Below are 18,600 nucleotides of genomic sequence, written 5' to 3' on the forward strand. Positions count from 1 at the left end.
TAATATGTATATATATATATGAGATTGGTAAGGCTTGACTGCATCATTAAATTTGGATGGCAACGCCAAGTTTATAAAGAATGGAGATTAGGTATTTCTCAAATCATTAATTCAAATGAAAACGGATGTTGTAATGTTTTTTTTTATATTGATCTGAGCCGTAGCATTGATGTAAAAATATAAATCAATTATTGCTCATAAAAGCAGATGGAACTTTATTGAAAATTAAGATATCACAAGTTCATTTCACAAAAAAAGAAAAGCTCACTACATATCATGTTTGGAATGCAAAAGAAAAGAAAATGAAATCCCAATATAGTTTTAGGAGACCACCATACACTTATAGTTTAACTTAGAAAGCATTAAAGGAATTAGACGTGAAAAAGAAAAGTTACTTAAGGAAAACGGTCGGGGATAAACCGTGAAAGGTAATTGGAGGATGAAATACACAGGGAAGAAAGCAATTAGTATGGTTGTTGATTAGAATGCAATTGTAAATGTTTATATTATGACAATGTTCTGTTATTCATCAAATGAATTTTTAAAATGTAACCTACTTTGTTGCAGACCACTTCTGTTTCACTGAGTATAAAGCAAAACCGCTAGTTCATTTTATTTTCCGATCTAAAAATGAAAATGAACTGCTATCAGAATAATAAAAATCACTTGACCTAAAAACGTCTTAATTAGAGAGCCCAGATTCTTCAAATTCAAACTGACAAGTCAGGTATTTGTTATAGGTATGTCATAAAGAATTGTTTTTTCATTCCATTCCCGATCTACAGTTGCACCTAGGAATGATAGCATTATCACGTTCAAGCAATGCGATTTTACTAGATCCCATAGGAACGAGTCCCTATTTTTTTAATTTTTTTTTTTTTAAGGCAATCCAGAGCAAAGCTGATGTTTGCCTAGTTATGTACAGGTGACCAACCTATTCTAACCATGGTGGGGGGTCAAGTTTTTCATTTTGAGTGACCGCCACTTAATGAAAAAAAGGCCCCAGGCCGGATTCGAACCGGCACCGCCCACAGATCTCAGGGCGATAGATCTAGGCCGAACTATCGAAGTCCCTAGTTTATAGTGGATCATTGTTGAATAACAGCAGTAACGGTACAAACGCAAATAATAATGTTAAATTATCTTCAAACGCCATATATCATTTTTAACTGCAAATAATGGATTTAAGCTGTATAGGTTCAGGAGGGAGAGTGGGGTAATGCCGTTCTAAGCGTGTACAGCTTTTTCTGATCTTCTAAACCGAATAAAGAATTCTGCTTAGTGTTACAGTGTAGGAGAAAGAACCCTACTGTGTTCTAGACAGTTCTACTCTTAACAAGCATCTTTCCAAACTTTGTTATAAAATCAGCGAATCGTGTATACAGGGGTAGAAGAAATAGATTAAGAATGAAAACATGCAGTCATTAATTACCTTCCTACATTCTACTCAGCCTACTACACTCTACACCAGTGGATGTTGTGCTGCTGAAAACGTTTTTGTAATTCCAAGAAGAGAATTTTAGTTTTTGTTTTTTCGGTCTTTAGCTGATATCAACGATCCTCTAAAATGTTTATGGAGATATACAATAATATTCCATCTCTTAGAAGAAATAGGAGTACAAAATAGAGTTATTTCCGCAGCCGGGTTTTTGTATAAATTAAATTATTTGCATTTTGTTTGAAATTCTTACTGGTCTATTTATTTATGGTTCGGTTTGAAATCTAATATCATTGACTATGATGGATGTGAATCCTTAATCACTGTACAATTTGATGAAATGTTAAAGCAAGGAATTGAAACTTCTTTTGTCATTTTAATGTTCATACTATTTGTAACCTCCTATGTCATGTTCATCTTTATATTAAAGAATACAGTTATTTTTCTTATGATTTAATTTATTTATATCATATCCAAATGGTGTTCTGCCCCAATAATATCTAATCTCCTGTGATAAAGGCCGAGTAAGATCTCTTAAGCTTACTGTATCTCTTGAGTAAGTATTACTTAATGACAGTGATCTATTGAAGCTATAAAAAATGAGACAAAACTCTACATAAAGTCTAAAACTTCCTTATGAATTTATTTACAAAACATCTGTCACATTGTATTTTAAAGTATTAGTTGGACACAACACTGCATACTTAATTCGTAGTACAAGATCCTTTTCCATCCTCTTCACCAAATGTTTTATTTATTGCTCAAACACTCACAGGATACTACTGAGTAATGGGTATTAGATATCCACCAATATATATAATATCTTAACCTAACAATACACTTTGTAATGTTCCACCTTTCACGACCAATATTATTGTACGTGGTAAATGTAGGTGTCAGTATTATTGCTACAATATAAAAATATCGTCAATATACTGACAATATTCAACGTGTTCTAGGTCCAGAAGTTAAAATGTGAATAGATACCAATGGAAAATCCAGTAGATTCTAACGACGGCCACTGGCAGCCCTGCCCTTTGGGTATTACGATATATAATAAAATATTTCTTCAGTATAATAAGCTCAAATTGTTTCAAAACACTCACGGGATATTACTGACTAATTTGAGTCATCAACTTTAAAAATCGGCCTAGTAGTTTGCTCAAAACGTCGCCCATATAATGAGCAGGTTATGTGACACTCCTAAACACGTTACCTTCCTTTTGGCTTCGTCGCAGTCGGGTAATAAAGAAATAAAATTTGAGTGGAACAGAAATTAGCTACAAATAAAACAATAATGAAATCGTCATGGACACCATGTTAATTCATAAATGAACTAATAATAACTAGAAATTTTATAAATGACGATTTTTTTTCATATATTTGTTTAAAACTCATTTGCACTCAGATCTGAATACAATGCACTAGTTTTAATCGATCGATTAAAATATAAAATCTTTTAAGAGCTAGATATACAAGTAAATGAAAATCTATATAATATAAACAAATTAAAATAAAATATTTAATATAGTAACATCCATTGTAACATTATGTTCATACATATAAAAATAAAATCATGCACTAATATTAATATATCATATTAATAACTAATATTAATATATCACAGTTTAAAATATTTTGGTTAAAAGCCAAAGGAGTATTTTTATTTATCGTGAAATATATTGGTTTAAATTGTGGGCGGGGAAAGGAGATGAATTTAAAAAATGGGTATATTTTACCAACCTTAAACTTCAAATTTAGTTTGGAACAGTGAATTCTTTTCATATTCTTTATTAATAAATCATTTTTCTCAAATACGCAAATAATACTGAACTTAGTACAAATAGTACTTACACAAAAAAAAAGAAAATAGTAAAAGCAATCTACGTAACGACAAACGTAGAACAGTCAATTTCAAGGATGAAGACAATTTACCAACTCATTACACAGAAATTATTAAAAAATTGGAAATAAATTAATACCATAGTGATAATAATTGTTACAAAATAACTCAATTAGACAGTCGAATCATTTCTAAAAATTAAAACAGAACGGAACAGAAGAAAACTTTATTACTTAAATAAAGCAATCGAATAAAGGTATGAATAATACAAAACGTAAAAATATATCAGATACCAGGCTTATTCTTGTTAGAGATCTGTGACAATGAAGATAAATGATAGACCTTTCTTAAATTTAATATTTTATTGTAAATTTCAACAAAATAACAAAACATTCGTGTACCATTAAAAATTAAATCTTAACTAGGGAGAAATATTATTCTAACGTCAATAAGCGAAGTCGAAGAAAACTATATCAGTTATTTATTTCAATGGAATAAAGCCAATCTTCCAGTCATTTAACCTTAATTATGAGATTAATTAAAATTATTTAAGAGATTTTAGTTCCTTTTTGGGCAATTGAAGAGGACTTCAATAAGGATTGAAACAGGTTACCTAACAGTGTTTTATTTTACTTACATGTTTTTTTAAATTAAAATTTAATACTTAAGCTGTCTTAAAAATGAATACATGAAATATTTTATTTTTTATTTTAAAAACAAAAATCTTTCCCTAAAAAAAACATAAGATTGGGGATTTCATAATTTTATTTTATATTAAAAATTACGAGGTTTGGGAATTTGTAAAATAAAATGTTCATGTTAATCAATAAAAAAATAAATTAGGTGAAAAGTAAAAATCGAGGAATCGTTCAAAAGATCCGATTCAATACAAGGAGTAAATCAAGTCACTTAAAAGAATCGAACTTCTCGTCTCTATAAGAAAGTACCAACTGTTCCTATATAGGCGTCATTCTCCCTCATGTATTTCAAGTCATGCCCATTATTTACTTACTCGTGGACAACACGTTTTTTTTTGCTATTTAGAAAAGAAGAAGAAAAGAAAAAAATGCAAATGTATTTTCTGCTAGTTTCTTTGATTTTTGTTTTTAATAATGGCGATTGTTCAAATTCTATGATGTACATTTTATTGCAAATCTGTGAATTAGTAAAAAAAAAAAAAAAATAATTTGCACAGCTTCAAGTAATGAAGGGTTATAGTACAAGAGCCGGGAAGAAAAAAAGGCAGTTATCTCACCCCAGTTTTTGATTACTTTAATGAAAACTAGGTATAATTACTAATCAAAATTGATGAGTCTGTCAAGTATAGGTAGAGAGAATAAAAAATGGCGGCTGTTTCAAAACCTTAATTTTTCATTCAGAGCTCTATATCTAAAAAAATAACAACGACACTAGAAAGTCTAAGAGAAAATTATTTAAAGAAGAGTGAATTTGCTGAAATATTAGCCCTAAAAGAGCTATTTACGTCAAATAGTTCTCGAGATATAGCATTTTAAATAGTAAAATTTCTTTGATCTTCTTCAAGATCAATTGTTAGTTAATTTATATTGAGAAATCTATATCTCAGGAACTATGTGACGTACAGATGTCTATTAGTATTCAAATTAAAGCAAGTTTAATGGACTTTAAAGAAGTTTATGAGCTCTACCTTCGTAGGAATATTAGTTTTTATGATATATGCTAAAATAAATTGATTTATAGTTGTTCGGACAATAAGTTTGACTTATGAGAAACTTCATTTCAGAGTAGGCGCAGTAGTTTTTATGATATTTGACAAAATAAACTCACAAAATGTTAATTTCTAGTTGTTCGTACAAAATGTTGGAAAAAATATATCTCTAGAACCATAAGACGCACATACGTCTGCCAATACTCAAAATAAAGGAAATTTAACTTTCTATAAAGTAGTTTATGACACTTATCTTCGTAGGGGTTGTAGTTTTTATGATATTCACATGTGAATATAAATTTGGCAAATGAAAATTTGTCCGAACAACTATAAATCAATTTATTTTAGCAAATTGCTAGTAAACTATTACTCCTACGAAGATAAACATCATAAACTACTTTATAGCTCATTAAACTAGCTTTAATTTAAGTGCTCAAATGGTTTTTGAGATATAAATTTTTCAAAATAAATTCACAAACTACTGGCCTTTCAGTACGTCCCATATAACATTTTTCTGAAATGTTGCTTTAAAAAGGTATATCTGAAGAACTATTTAACGTAAATAACTCTTTTAGGGCTCATATTTTAGCAAATTTGTTCATCTTTAAATGATGTTCTGTTAGGTTTTCATGTGTTGTTCCTACTTTTTAAGATATAGAGCTACGAATGAAAAATTAAATTTTCTTATCGCTTTTAAACATCCGCCATTTTTTATTCCCCCTACCAATACTTGCCAGACTCATCAATTTTGGCTAGTAATTATACATAGTTTTCATTAAAGTAATGAAAAATTGGGGTGAGATAACTGCCTTTTTTCTCCTTTTGGGCTCTTGTACTATTAGTACTGTAAGGAAGTTCGGTTCTATTCCAACGGCAGTGCAAGGAGGTGATTTGGCCAGAATAACGCTCACTAATAATTAATTTAGATTATTAATTAAAAATAACACGGTTGTGAGTCATAGTTGGATATAAACAGAGCTCGAAAGCCGGGAATGCCAGTCCAGGTGGAGGGGATAGAAGATATCCGCCGCTTCAGGTATATCTGCGTCCAGTCAGTGTTGCTTCAGCCGTCCTCTTGGTAGCTACGATAGAAGTCTTCATCCAGGTCCTCGTCATCAAGATCCCCGCATTCTGTAAGTACCCCATATCCTATTGCAGTGACAGATCGCTTGTCCCGCTTCGGTGTCGATGACTTTTGATGCAACGCCCATACGGGCACGCCATAATCGCTTATAAACCCTGCATCATCGACAAGCATTGATAGTTGCGGTTCGACAGTCATAACGAGTCCCACGGAAGTAGCATTAGATCAGGAATAAGTGAGTTAAATTCATTATTCCTGAAGATTACATTTTTAAATTAACTTCACTCCAAATAATAAGTTATTATAAACTTTTGAAATTCATCAGTTTTGATATTTTTTATGGCTATTCGCTATTATAAATATAGTATTTTGTCAAGTTTGAAACGCTAACAGACCCAGGGAAACATCACTTTCACCTTGGGATTCGTCGTGCGCTGGCGGAGATTTTCTATTACAAAATCGTCCAGGAAGTTTCAGTCTATTGTTCTTTGAGCAAACATTCTTGTTAATATGTTAATCTGTTGTCCTGAAATACTCAGCTGGTTATGAATTTCCTAATAACATGCTGCGAGATTATTAAACCGGATCAAAAAAAAAAAAGGGTAGGCTTAGGACACTTATTACAGTAATATTCTTAATTTTCGTTATTTATTATAATAATATAATAAATTTGTTTACTTTGTGATTCCTGGCAATAATTAGGTAAGTAGAATCTGATCGTTAATAAAAAATATTTTATTCGAATTTCTTAAATATTATTTAGGTACTTTAAGAATTTGTTATAGATAATTTTAATCACAAATAATTTACAACTTTTTTGGCTCTTCAACTTGTTTAATTAATTAAATAATTTTATGTTCCACATATAATTAGTTCACGTAATGTTTTCAGGAATCTGTATTATTTAAATATAAATTCTAGTGTGTAAGATGTGAAGTTGGATTTATAATATAGGTTTGAATTGTGTTTAGTCGATAACTAGAATTTTCGGTTTGTTTATGTTTAATTTAGAATTAGGAATAGAAAGAGTGCATTCTCTCTCTATTTAAAATTTAATCTTCATTCAATATTTATTTATTTTTGTTCCAAATTAATTTTATTTGTTGACTTTTACAAAAGTATATCCGAAATTAAATAAAATATAAGATCATATTATCGTTTTTATCACGTTTCATTCACTTTTTTATTTATATTAAATAGTTTTCATTAAAAGTATAATAATAATATTTTATTTTTTATATTTATACATATCTAAGAATTATATTAACAATAAACTATGATTTTTATTCATTTCATTATCTTAATATGTAGCCATAATTCATTTTTACCTTTTTTTGGCCAGTTTTATCTTTACGCATTAAATTATTGCCAGATAGAATTATAAATGATTTTATTTATTAGCAATTTGTTTGACAGACAATACCAATATTGTATACTCTTCTTTACTCACAATATTACCCACACTTTCACTCCCCCCAGATTACATCACAAGGTCCTGTTTTCTCCTCGGGACACAATCGGAATCCAATTACGCACAATCGCAAGGTAGATGTCTACCCCATGTATGCATACAATGCCACTTTGGTTCTAATGTTTCTTCTTTAGTAATTAGTGGTGATTGGCCACAGATGGCGAATGGTTACTGAGATGGAAAAAGTAGGGCGCAGTCCGTAAGCTTGAGTTAAGAAAAAAGGAGAAATTGTTTATCTGATCTCAGTACTTTTAACAATAATAATAAATCATATCGACAAAATTTATAAAATATCTCAATAATTTATAATTATTTTTATCTAAATAGGGAATATAAATAAAATAAATATAAAAAAAACAATAATTGATTATTATTACTTATAAAATTTGTCTGTAAATGATGGTTGGTACTGTCAAAATGTCCATCACACTATCTTTTTGTATACAGTGTAAAAATATACCAATTTATTTATTTTTCCATCTAATATTTATTTTTTATACATGCAAAGACGGCTACTACATTGTTTCAACCCAAGTTATTAAGCTAGATAAAAAAGTATATAAAAACGAATATTTCACCATGACTTGAGAACAAGCAATTATGTTTGTATATAGAGTAACGATTATGGTTAATAACAAAACAAAACATAGTTTTTTCTGAAAAAAATCTTTCTAAGTCAATTAAACTAAGTGAAAAAATAAATAAACCATAATTGCTACTTTATATACATATATAATTACTTCTTCTTCATAGTAAAGAAATTAGTTTTTACATACTTTTTCATCTAACTTAATAACTTGGGTTAAAATAATATAATGGTCCTCTTTGTTGGTAAAATAAATAAATATATCGGAAAATAAATAAATCAGTAAAAACGAATAATAAAGTAAATAAATAAATAGATCAGGTTTTTCAATTGAAATTAGTTATGTCACAGATGGAAGTTAACTGTTTACCTATAATATAAATTAAGTTTTAAAAAATATTTTAAAAATATTATCACTCTTTTACACAAGCTATTAAATTAGATAAAAAAATTATGTTAAAAAACATACTTTACCACCACTCTCGAAAAAATAATTTAACTTTTTGGCCAACGACGAATCCCTTGGTGAAAGAGATGTTTCCCTAGGTCTGCTATCATTTTAAATATAAAACTATACTATTGCAAAAACAAAATAAAAAACAGTTGCTGCTGAAAAAAAAAACTTTATCCCGACTGGCAAAGAACCTATGATTTCGAGACCAATATTCCTCCAATTATATATATATTACTTTTTCGAGAGTAATAATGAAATATGTTTTTTCATACCTTTTTATAATCTGTATAATTATATAATTTTACATATGTTTTGTTTGTATATATTTTATTTTTTATTTTTATTACTTGTTTATATATATATTTTTTTATTTGTCATTTGAACAAAGTTGGTGCAAAATTAAACAAAGTTGGAGCATTCGACAATTAAAAATACTAACATAATATTTCGGGTTCACTAAATGCTTTAGTGATATGTAACATTTGTTATTAATGCGCAAATGAATCGTCCCGTTACATCTTATGGTATTTTAGGCATTGAAATCTTTTAATATCAAGTTGTTCACTTTTGTTATCTTACTGGTTTAAATCATTGGATGTTAAGTTTCGTACAAATTGATTCATTCTCAGGAACACTATTAATATACGGTTATAAAGGTGATTGCCCCGAAATTTAATTTAATTGAAAATATTATTTAAAGAATAGTCTTATCAGGAAGATGAATTTCACAATATCTTGCTAGCTAAAAAAAAAATCCTTCCAGTCATAATTACCTAATTAAAATTGAAAGCAAAAATGAATTTCATTGATATAAAATTATTGATACCACTATTTCTTTTAACTGTTAATTTGAATTCTAATTTCATTATTTCAATAGGTGCTTTCAATGAAATAATTAATGATATTAAACAGATGTTAAGCAAGTTAGAATTTACATTTTACAAACCACAACTTGATCAGTTTAAGTAAGTATAAATCTCAGATTGAATATCGAAAAATCGTAGTAGTGAGAGAATAGAAATACCGAATTGTTTTATGTACACTGCTTTTATATCAGATGACTATTTAATGGCTTTTTCGTTCCCGGATATGGCAATATCAATTACTCATCACGTTTTAAAAAATATTTACTGTAGAAGTTAAGTCATAAAATTCGATACTTTGAATTTTTATTACATGAAAAAATATTTCTTTAACTTTCAATTATAATATATACATATTATTTACATTTCTTCAACATAATGGAAAATCTATTAGAACTATAAGATACTGCATTTGACATTAAAATTAATAATTTATCGTTTGGTATCAATAAATACATCTTTCCCTGATCATGTTAGTAGTAAATTTATTTTTCTCTGGAGAATATTTCGATATTTTGGAAAATTTGATTACTGTAATTTAATGACATCAAAATTTTCTTAATATTATATGTAGTATAAACTTTTATAATATTCTTAATTTATGTGTGGAACAGTTGCAGAAAAAAAAAATCTTAATCGAAATATAAAACATAAAGAAATTACTATCATTTCCTAAATTAGCGAACGTAATGAACATATAATTGATTTTTAAAAGCTAATTTCTCACTGATTATAATCATCTTTTAAACATTCTGTTCGATATTTCCTTCTTCCAAATTTCTTTTACCTTGAAGTATTATTTTATATTCTAGAATTATATTTTGTGAAAATTGTTTATTTTCGAGTTATTGTTTAGGTTATCTGCAGGTTACTATCCCAGGACTGATAACCTCGAATATCACCGCCCTTGAAAAATAAATCTGTCTGCTTTTTCGAATGAACAAAAATCTAGAATCTATGATATTATAAATTGTTATTGTTGATAGTGCTCAAGTCACGTCTCAATTTTCTTCTACAGTATTTTTTTTTTTTTTTTTGAGACATGGTTAGAACACATTAATTTTCAGCTATTATAATAAAAGGATGGTTTTTAATGTTTTATGATGTAATCGATAATGCTTGACATTTAAATGGCATATAAAACAACGATTTCTTCACTAAGCAAGTTCTTCAAATTATAATGAGTTTTATAAAACAATAGTGTTTAGCTATTATGTTTCATTTTTCTGAGGCAATTTTGGTGGCAAATCATATGGGTTATATCGAAAAAAAAATATATACAAAAAATTTTGGAGTTAGGTGATATTTTACTTTTTATAAATGGCTTTTATCACATTACGTGCTTAAAACTCATTTAAACCCAATTGTATAATTAAATGAAGTAAATAATTTATATTTAAAATTGAAGAATATTATAAGGATATGATATAATTTTGATTCAATGGTAGATACGGGTAAATAGCTATAAAAATATTTTTAACTAAATATTAAAGAGTTTGACATTAGAAGATTTAAGTGTTTATATTATCTGATATTTTATTTATTATTTTTTTTTTTTTTTTATGTAGGGTGCTATGCTGTGTTACGTTATTTTCAACTATTAATTTTGTCCAGCTACTGATGAACTGGAATTTAAAATAGAAGCCCAGACATATTAAGCTGAAAACACTTAATTTAATTTTTTATTTTATTTCGTAATTAACTGTTAAATTAAATTCTGAACTTTAATACCTGACTATCATTCATCAGCATTCGGATATTTTCCATGAATATTATTAAGAAATGAGGATAAATCTGTGGAAATCATGATAAAAAATAAATGATGACTCCCTAATTCTTATCATGGTTCATTTCGATCGCAATCATTTGAAAATTAGCTGTAACGTTTAAGATATCTTATCGGCTCAGGTTTTGCTTATTCACGAAATGCATTTTTCGTGTCAAGCCGTATCATAAACTGTATAATAGCAAATCTTTTGTCTGATATTCCTATTCATTAACTGGCCATTTTATGATTGATCGTCTATTTCTGACTTTTCAGAAACGATAATAAATCATCCGGTTGGAGTCAATATTGACCCGAATACGACACGAAGGGCAAAACGTTGCCTCCGCAAACGATAATAGATCACTTTATTGTATATTTTTATTATATATAATTTTTTTTTTTTTAGTTTAACCTCACTATTTAATCTGTTGTTCGCTTTCAAAAAGATCGATGTTAAGGATGTAATCGATGTAAATAAAAAATTACCGTTTAATATTGTAAAAAAAAGAAAAAAATATAATCTTCTAAACTTCTGGTTAATCGTTTTATTTAATGACACAGAATATTTTTGTAGTCAGTGTCAGGCATATTAATTAGTAAATAAATATAATTAAAATCTAATGAAATAATTAATAAATAAAATTGCAATAATTGTAAGTGGTAATGGGAATACTCTATGAAAAACTTTAATTATAGTCCACTCTTAAAATTATTACTTGACCCAAAGTAATTAGAATATTAATTCCTGCGCTATAGTAGTAATGTATACATTTAATGTGAAATTTCCTACAATGAATTAAAAAAAATTTTTTAATGTAACTGGATATTCAATAATTAGTAGTAATTAATAATTTCTTAATATAATTATAAATTTTAGTTCTTTTTTTATAATAAAAAATGTATTACAAAGAACTGAGTATGTAATTTTCCTTCCACAAATCCTCGCTTGGTTGATTTAATAATCAGAATACGAAACTGAATGAAGTATTGGTTCGATGGAATTTATTACTGTTTAATAATAGAGCTCATAAAAATAAGAGGAATTAAAACATTGATATTTTCTTATGCTTAATAATTTGTTAAATTTATATGTTCTTAATTTTATTTTACTTTATTGTTAAAGTCAATTCAGTAATACTATTTTTATGTATTTCTTTTTATTGAACCATTAAGAAACTTCCTCTCTATAAAGAGAAAATTATAGAGCAACACAAATATAGCTGGGAGAACAATTCTACCTTCAATGAAATAAATTACCTTTGAAACTCGAAAAACCCAGTCTAAGTAAAATTTACAAATTTTACTCTTACAGTTTGTTTTACTTCATTGTTAAATTGAATATATGGAGGCATCCTTTTCATTTTTATTGTTTAGTATATTATTTATGAGTTGTAAATCTTATTTTTTTCTATTTTACAATAACTTAAATATTAAAGGTCAACATTGTTTTAATATAAATTAAATTATTCTACAGCTATTTCCCATTATTCATCCGAAAATGTATATTCCTTGAAGTAATTTTTTATCCCCTTAATAATACACATTTAGTCCAAAGGACAAAGATTCGTAAGAACAATTCTGAAGGTGGGACATTTTACAAGGAGCGGGTAGTATGAAGGAATAACATCTAGGAGAATTAAATGAGTGTAAAATCATTTCGTAGGATAACTAGCGAATCAAAGGCACTTCAATAAAGCTTGGATGGGAGGATATTGTTAGGATTGGATTTCGACGGAATCGGCTGAAGAGGGGTGTGTGTAGATAGACTGTTGTATCTTTGACATCCGAGTACGTTAAACCTTTTTTTTCCCCCCAACGTATCGGCCACTAAGGACCACGTGAATATCAATGGTTAGGCTTCTTTGGAAGTCTTGATTTTCTTTCTTCCCATCGCAGTTCCATGATCCTCGACTCCCTTTCTTCGGGCCACTTCGTACCCCTTTTTTCCTCTTCCAATATTGGTGAGATTTTCCAATGTTTTCCTATACGTATCTCTATCTAGACAGTCGGTATCTGAAATTTTAATTCCTCTCTCATTCGCTTCGTGTAGCCTCCCATGTTTTAGTAGCTCAATTTTTTATAAAGATCTTATTCAATCTACTTCCTTCATCCTCTTCATGTGCCCAAAGAACATCAGCCTTCTGATTCTCATCTCGGTTTCCAGGTCTTTGATGTTTCCGTAGATCTCTTCGTTAGATCTTAGCCTGTAACTTTCTTGTGTTTTCCTGGGCCCATAGATTTTTCTTAAGATCCTTCTTTCTATTTTTAGCAGCTTTTTCAAGTTGCGTAAGTATGTACTTAGTTTAAATCACAGGCCTTATCACAACGTTGTAATGCTTTAACTTTGCATTGGAGGAGAGGTTTTTCTTATTGTAAATTTTAGCTGTTTGAAAGCCAAAATTTTCTAATTTGGTGGTTTTCTCGCGGATGCTCTCTTTCTCAGAACCGTTGTGACAAATTATTTCTCCCAAGTACTTACATTTTCTGATCGCTTTTATTTTTCCATATTCAGTATTTACTATTTTTTTCTTGAAATTTACTTCAGTAGTCATGAGCTCTATTTTCTATATGATATTTGTAGGCCTGCTTTTTCTGCTATTATTTGTAGGGTATTCATTTGACTAATAGCCTCTTCCTCTGATTCTGCTAACAGTGCGATATCGTCGGCAAATACCAAACAACTCAGTTTTATTGATTGTTTTTGTTCCCTCCTATGGCTCCTGAGTTATTTTTTTTTTCCATAATTCCTCCTTGATTTTATCCAGGACTATGTCGAAAAGTATTGGAGACAAGACGTCGCCTTGTCTTAGCCCTGTTTTTATCTGAAAAGGTTTGCTTATAAGACCCTGAAATTTCACTTTAGATTTTATATCTGTCAGAGTCAGTTTTATCAGGTTTATGGTTTTCTGGTCTACTTCATACTCTTTCAGGATTTACCGTAGGGTTTCCCTATCCACGGAATCGTAGGCCTTTTTAAAGTCAACAAATGAAATGTAAAGGTTTTTCCGTCTGGTGGTGTAATATTGTATGAGCAGTTTAAGGCTTAAAATTTGCTCCTGACAGGACCTTCCTTTTTTAAAGCCCCTTTTCTACCTAAAACCTTGTTTTTAATATACTTCTTACTGATATTAGTGATAACTGTATTTATTATATAGTTAGAATTGAAACGATCAAGCATTCATCTTTAATTTAAATATGAATCCTTTTCAAAAACACCTACACAATATTCTTTATTCAGCCATTAATAATAGGTAAATAAATAGAATTGATATAAATTTCAAAACATTCGTGTTCTACTGAGAAATAGCTTTTCATGTACGCTCATTACCTCCCCAAGACACATAAATTGCCGAGACGGATTAGGAGAGGTTAAGGAGTCTAGCAACGTGTGTTTTTCTTTGGGTCAATGACATCTTTTGCCCCCAACGAGCTTCCAGCGTAATATAGTTCTGTTCTGCTTCCTCATAGACTACACTATCACTATATTATAAATTATAATATGTCATTTATTATCCAATTGTTATTACCATTAGGCATGATCATTAATAGCAATATTTTCCGAAGGTAATTAAAGTAAATTTATCCGATCTATGCCGCTGAGGTCGTATTTTTCTCCAATTTTTGTGTGGAAATAAATAAAAAGTGATTTAATCGTTTCGTTAATGTCTTGAAAGAATTTTATTACTTACCCAATAAACATTTTTGACCATAGTCTATTGAGAAACACTTTTTTTTTTACACCTAAATATGGTTCAGCATAATTCAGTAGTACACAGGCTATGAAAGCAAAAACTACAAAACAAAACAAAAAAATAATAATAGAGGAATTGGATGAAAAAAGGCCCAAAAATCTGAAAAATAATATTGAGACTCCCGAAAGACACTTTTCAAACATAATCTCAGATTACATACTATTATGTAGGGCTGTAGAGGTTTTTCACACATTAAGAAGCCCTTATAGATAGAAAGAAATTTTGATTAAAATTCATTACCACGTTTATAGTATCACTAAAAACAACCCTAAATCATAGGTCATAAGTCGTTTGATCGTAAGAGAGCTTCTGGGAGTGTCGGAAACCTCAGAAGAAACCACTATATGAATTATGAAACTGATATAAATTGGATCTTTACCTTTCTACAGTGACCTTGAATGCAGTGTAAAAGTCTATTATTTTTTGGAAAAATACAAAAAAATGGAGAGTATATGGAATATTTCATATGTATACATACTCTCTGGGAAGAGGTTTTTCTAAATATTATATTCAAACTTTCTAAATCTATATTTATTATGTTCTTCTTCTATTTCATCTTCTTCTTTATCTTCCTCTTATGCCATAATTAGCGTCGAGGAATCTCTATCTAGTGGAACCACTCACATAGGTCCCAGCTTTAAAGATTCATTTCATTGAGGTATTTGCCTTAAATACCTCCGATCCTCTGTACACAATGTTGATAACTTACTCTAGGATATTCACGTGGTCCCCATGTTTTGAGCCATCAATACTTTTATACGGTCTATGTCCTCGTTCATGCGGCTGACTTGTCCAAACTACTCGAGCTACCTTCCCTTTGAGTTCGGGGATTTCCAGCTGCTCTATTACATTCCCGTTTCTTATGCGACCCCTCCTAATGTTCCAAATAGATCAACGTAGGAACCTCATTTCTGTTGCTGTCATGCGATTATATTATTATCCAGATTGAAGTTATAACAAACATTTTTTATTTAGGTAGAGGAGCAAAATATAAAATTGTCTCTCTATTTTGACTGTATTTCTTTACCTACCTGCGCAGCTTTTATTATCAATTATTGGAGTAGGAAGATAACACCTTTCTCCATACCGGAACCCTTGATTATAGTTAAATGCTATATTTGTATTTCATAAAAATATAACAACATGATGTACAAAAGTATTGGGAGTCTCTTTGGACTCAATAATTATTCAAAATAATTTGAATTTTAAATTTTAAGATCGGTTCATTCATCACTGGATCTTCAAGTTCATTCAAATTTTGTTTCATAAATTACCGGATTGGATCCATTATTTTATGAAGATCATTGTCATACCGAATGATAATGTGAAGTAATCGTTGACTACAGTGGTGTTATATTATGTTATGATTGCACAACATCAAAACATTTGAGGTCATTTTGCTCAACACTTGTATTCAAATGATCCTGTAGGAAATGGCTTCATGCATATTGTTAACAATTTTCATCCTTCGTTATCCTTTATTCCTTACATGGTTCCACTTCTATTTTTCTATATAATAGTTATAGAAAGATTATATAGATTATAAAAGAATAGACTCCTAATAAAATAGAAATTATATTCATTAAATTAAAAAAAAAAATAGAGCATGTTTTTATTTTCAGGATTTGTTATCTGAATTCATAATTGATAATTGATTCTTAACATTCAATTAATGTATAGAATTTTAATTCCAACGTTTGAATAAACTCTGAATATTTTAAATTTTATTTTCTATTCAATCATTTTCTCCTCTTAGTAATTTATTTTAAAATCGTATACACATTTCACTCCAACAGACATACAATTTCTATGAACTAGTTTTAATGTACTAACCAGAATAATTATACACATCCCAAATAAATTATTTCAAAACATCTAATAAAACCAAATCCAAATTAATGGTCATGGTATATATATATATTTTTTGTTGTTAAGCCATCGTGCATAAAATAAAGTTTAATTAAAACAAATCTTTTACCTAATGAATATATATGTTTATGTCCCAATCACTTCATCAGCTAATACATCTCTAATGTCTCTGTCTTTCTTCCATTATTTAAGTAGAATGCACTCCTTGCATCTCTAATTATCACTTACTTCTTATATTTTTCGTGACGAGGTCTAAGTAGTGGTTAGAAAAAAAAAAAGGAAAAATAAAATTATAAACTTTCCTTGAATTAATCCATGGATTGATATACAATCAATATCTTATATATGATTATTGGTTCTTTTTACATAGAAATGTTTTTTCAGCTATCAAATACCATGGAGATTCTAAAATTTAATTTGCAACAATTTTGGTAAAAATAAAGTATAGAGTCCAGAAAATGGGCGCCATTAATTTCTATCAACTATAATGTTCCAGTAGAAAGATTTATAAAAAAAAAATAAAAGCTCCATTATATACAATAAAATCCACACAGCTCTAAGTATCCACATAATAAATAGTTATAAATACCATGATATCAGTTTTGACGATGTCGGGATGTTAGATAAAGGAAAAAAAATAAAAGAAAATGCATTTAAAAAAAAAAAATGAAAATACATTAGATACAAAATAAAACCTTCAATTCATTCTTCTGGAATATAATTAGAAAATTATAGTGATTGAATTGGCACCCCTTCTCTTTCCACTCACCGCGACAATTTCTAATTAAACGTTGGGCTTTGATCCTCTTTCTTTTAGTCATTAACCTGAACACATTGTTTTAATTATATTTAGATAATTTTGAATCAGCCAATAATACCTGGGCTAATAATAAAATAATGCTAACGTACTTATTTATTTGAATATTTAAAAATATTAAACTAATTGATTGTATGCTATTGGGGATTCCTTAATCGTAAAAATGATTAAATTATATGAGCTGAAAAGGGGAACGCAGTAAATCCTGAAACATTCTAGAAAAAAATATTTATGGATTAAGAGCCATAGTGTTTTCAATTGTTGACCCCAACACAATAAATGAGAATAAAAAATAAATAAATTATACTTTCAACTACTATATTTTTTATTTGATACCAGATAGGCCTGGTGGTCCTTGAATGGTTAATATAACTGTTACATATACTTCAAAAAGAACGGTCACTGTAGTGAAATCTCATATAATCATAATATAAATTCCAAATGATTAACGAAGCTTGGTTTCTCAACTCTGCAGTGAAAGCACGGTCTATTTATCATGACACTCTAAGTAAGTTGTTAGAAAGTTGCTTTAAAAAATAAATTTTTATGAAACTTTTTTTAAAATCTATTTCATGTAATAAATTTATTATACATCCGTCTTGATTTTAAATGAATAGAAATTTATCTATTATATTCAATAATTTCTCAAACTTCTTAAGTAATGTTATTGACATAAGTACTAAATTTATTTTTAAACGATTTTCTAATTTTAATACATAATTTTTAAGGATAGAGAATTCTCTATCCTTAAAAATTATATTGTAGTATTGAAACGTATATCTATGTTATTTTATAATTAATATTGAAAATTAATGTTTTTAAAATATAATAAAATTTAACATGTTTGCAGGAAAATGACACCTGGTTCTTATTTATGATGTGTTTATTTTTTTTTACTCTTTTTTTCTGAAATCTCAAAAATTTTTACTTTAAGAACAACCAAAGGTAATTCCTCCATCATCCACTAT

At 28.6% G+C, this 18,600-nt stretch overlaps 1 protein-coding gene and 1 long non-coding RNA gene across 3 annotated transcripts in view; one reads left to right on the top strand and one right to left on the bottom strand.

The window, feature by feature from the left end:
• The window catches only part of LOC136795393 (uncharacterized), an 82,716-nt gene that overhangs the window by 52,464 nt on the left and 11,652 nt on the right, over positions 1-18,600 (bottom strand). The gene's annotated exons all lie outside the window — the stretch shown is intronic.
• LOC106692765 (serine protease inhibitor 88Ea) overlaps positions 5,975-18,600 on the top strand; it is a 38,630-nt gene continuing 26,004 nt past the window's right edge. The window contains exon 1 of one of the 2 annotated variants that reach the window (XM_014438892.3): positions 5,975-6,101. The gene's annotated coding sequence lies outside the window, so the exon portion shown is untranslated. Of the gene's footprint in view, positions 6,102-6,268; positions 6,288-18,600 lie in introns of those variants that run through there. The other variant, XM_067045827.1, reaches the window with a different exon arrangement.

The sequence above is a fragment of the Halyomorpha halys genome, unplaced genomic scaffold (genome assembly GCF_000696795.3).
Source record: "Halyomorpha halys isolate HHAL.00 unplaced genomic scaffold, Hhal_1.1 Scaffold71.1, whole genome shotgun sequence".
In the NCBI taxonomy this organism is placed as follows: domain Eukaryota; kingdom Metazoa; phylum Arthropoda; class Insecta; order Hemiptera; family Pentatomidae; genus Halyomorpha; species Halyomorpha halys.